Raw genomic sequence first — 3666 nt, 5'->3', positions numbered from 1 at the left:
GTGTTTCTCAAGGGTTAATTTAGAAAATTAAAGGCTCAATTTGTTGATATCACTGAATATATGTGTATATGGGAATCAAAGCTATATAGGAGCCAAAGATTGGACTAGATTATTACCTGTGCTAGTGCTAGGTGTCCTTTGTCTTTCAAAGCTTTAAAAGAATTCAGATTGGAAGTGACAAGCTTAATCTAGATGGGCTAACTATCGTTTGGTATCTCAATTTAGAGTCATTTGGTTAATTAGAAAACAATTTAAAGAAACCAGGACTGACTTTTGTGTTTACTGAAAATCCTTTGTTAAATTTAGCCCATTATGTATGTCAATGGTGACCAATCCCTTGAGCTGCTTCCAGACTGGACCTTCTGATTCCTATAAACAAATGCTGGATTCCCTGACAGACGTATTGAAGGCCTGTAGGACCACAGTGCCCTCCTTTTCTGTTCATCACTGCCCCCCACCCTTACAGCCCCCATTGTTCTCATTAGTCCCCTTAGCCTCTGGACACCTTTTTTTTTTTTCCCCCAATATATGAAATTTATTGTCAAATTGGTTTCCATACAACACCCAGTGCTCATCCCAAAAGGTGCCCTCCTCAATACCCATCACCCACCCTCCCCTCCCTCCCACCCCCCATCAACCCTCAGTTTGTTCTCAGTTTTTAAGAGTCTCTTATGCTTTGGCTCTCTCCTACTCTAACCTCTTTTTTTTTTTTTTTTCCCTTCCCCTCCCCCATGGGTTTCTGTTAAGTTTCTCAGGATCCACATAAGAGTGAAAACATATGGTATCTGTCTTTCTCTGTATGGCTTATTTGACTTAGCATCACACTCTCCAGTTCCATCCACGTTGCTACAAAGGGCCATATTTCATTCTTTCTCATTGCCATGTAGTACTCCATTGTGTATATAAACCACAATTTCTTTATCCATTCATCAGTTGATGGACATTTAGGCTCTTTCCATAATTTGGCTATTGTTGACAGTGCTGCTATAAACATTGGGGTACAAGTGCCCCTATGCATCAGTACTTCTGTATCCCTTGGGTAAATTCCTAGCAGTGCTATTGCTGGGTCATAGGGTAGGTCTATTTTTAATTTTCTGAGGAACCTCCACACTGTTTTCCATAGTGGCTGCACCAATTTGCATTCCCACCAACAGTGCATTCCCACCAACAGAGGGTTCCCGTTTCTCCACATCCTCTCCAGCATCTATAGTCTCCTGATTTGTTCATTTTGGCCACTCTGACTGGCGTGAGGTGATACCTGAGTGTGGTTTTAATTTGTATTTCCCTGATAAGGAGCGACGTTGAGCATCTTTTCATGTGCCTGTTGGCCATCCGGATGTCTTCTTTAGAGAAGTGTCTATTCATGTTTTCTGCCCATTTCTTCACTGGGTTATTTGTTTTTCGGTGTGGAGTTTGGTGAGCTCTTTATAGATTTTGGATACTAGCTCTTTGCTCTGGACACCTTTCCATCTACTTAGAAAGAGATCCCTGCCTGCCTGTATGTTTGAGAACCACTGATCTTGGAGCAAGGACTAAAACATCGCTGGCCTTGGAAGTGGCTTGTGTGGACATCAAGTGGACTCCAGCCCTAGAGTTCAAAGGACACATTTAAGGAAGCTGTGCTCTGGGCCAAAATGACCAACATTGCCTTCACTTTTGGATGTATATCATTGGTGACTTCCCTGGACTCCTTTCCTTGGACCCTCACCGTTCCATCTCTCTCTGGTTGACTCCTCCTGACCAGTGCTTTTGATATCCTTGATCAGCTCTCTTGGACAGGCAGCAGGTTGCCACTCAGCTGTTTTATTGTAAAATCTTTGTTAATTCAGACAATCTTAGAAAAATCATGCCTACTTTCTGCTTGTATATTACCATGGTTCTGGGCCCAGTAATACAGGGCCTCATTGGTTTCTCTGAACACAGTTTAGGACAGGTCCAAATTCAAGAGCTAACTTTGTAACCTCTTACTCTGTATCATCTGGGTTTCAGAAAAGGATCCCTGTAGGTGTGTTTATGGTTTCAGATGTTGTAGCAATGAAAGGAAAGAACCATTTTGTTTAATAAAGTTGTAAGAATGTAAGTACCAGTAGCCTCATGCACATTATACAACCCGATAATAATTACGCTGATCGTGTAAACAGCTCCCCTGTGTAGATTAGCTGAGCCTCCATCACCAAACATCAAACATTAACAGCAGGCGCTACAAAAATCAATAAGCCTTCACCCAGGGAACCAAAGATATGTAGGTTACTAAAACTCCTAACAGTTACCTATAAATAATAAGATTTCATTACGTTAATGCTGAAGGAGGGTTTGTTTTATTTCCTAAATAATAAAGAAATTACACACCAAAGGACTAGTTGACAAAGTGATAAACATTCATGGTGGTATAGACAAATCAATCAAAGCACAAAATAAGAAATGGAACCTGTTTCTTGGCAATCTCATTAGCTGAATTTCATAGACTGGGTCTGGTTTACCTTGTGTTCTCTTTTTACATACCCACAATTCCATTTTATGATGACAATTGTGCATCTGTTCTTCCTTGGATGCTAATTAACTTCTATGACTATTCATGAAGATTAAGTGTGGACATCTAGCACTGATGACATATTCAGCCAATCACCACAGGAAAGGGTTTGTGAAAATGAATTCATACACAGAACTTTTTTTGTAGATAATCTCCTTGAACACAATTTCCTTGAAAGTTTTCTACATAGTCGGGAGTGTTTGTTATCTGATTTCAGAGTATTCTAGCTTCTTTATTACCAAGGGAGCAAATCATGACAATGAGTGCTTCTCATTTGGGTCCTTCATTATGGGTTTTCTAAATAATCTTATCCCTTGTTAATGACTTTAATTTGTTCCTAAAAACCCTCCCACTAAGTTAAAAGCTGTTAGATTTTTTACAATTCCATTAATTTTATTGGAAAAAAATTATGATGTGTTCCATTGCACCACAAGATACTCAAGTAATTTTCACAAATAGAAAAGTATACCAATTAAGCAATAAAAGGAAGCTTATAAAAGTAATAACAATTTGAAAGTATGCTGACACCAACTGGTATACTGAAATTCAATTCTGGCACAGATTCCCCAAGTTAAAGAGCATGGTCCTGAATGAGACTGCCCTCATTTCAGATACTAGCCACACCTTGGGAGTCCTCAGGTCACCTGCAGGGTAATGTTTACTTCCTACCTCTCTCAATGCAATGCTAAAGTGGGAAAATGAGACAATGTAAAATTTCTTGAGAGAAATGGGCTTTTAAGTTCATAGCCTCTGTCTTGCTATAATTGCACAGATCCGTGGGTTTTGAGGCTTCATTTAAGCCTGATTGTACCGTGTGGATACCTGGGCCAAGAGAAAAGTTAGTAGGTAATGTAATTCTTCTCCTTTTGGGCAAGACTGAAGCTAAACCCTCCCTGGAAATGAGGGAGAGAGAGATGGAGATGGAGGAGTTGGGAGGTATAATTTGTGAAGCTTGTTTCTTGAGAGCCTAAAAAGTAGGATAGCTCAGCATCTGATCTAGCAGTGGCAACCGCCAGGCAAGTATATTCCTCAATGGGAATGCAAGCTGGTGCAGCCACTCTGGAAAACTGTATGGAGGTTCCTCAAAAAACTAAAAATAGAACTACCCTATGACCCAGCAATTGCACTGCTAGGCA

The sequence above is a fragment of the Leopardus geoffroyi genome, chromosome B3, assembly GCF_018350155.1.
Source record: "Leopardus geoffroyi isolate Oge1 chromosome B3, O.geoffroyi_Oge1_pat1.0, whole genome shotgun sequence".
Lineage (NCBI taxonomy): Eukaryota > Metazoa > Chordata > Mammalia > Carnivora > Felidae > Leopardus > Leopardus geoffroyi.
The sequence above is the reverse complement of the archived record's forward strand: the minus strand, read 5'-3'. Positions refer to the sequence as shown.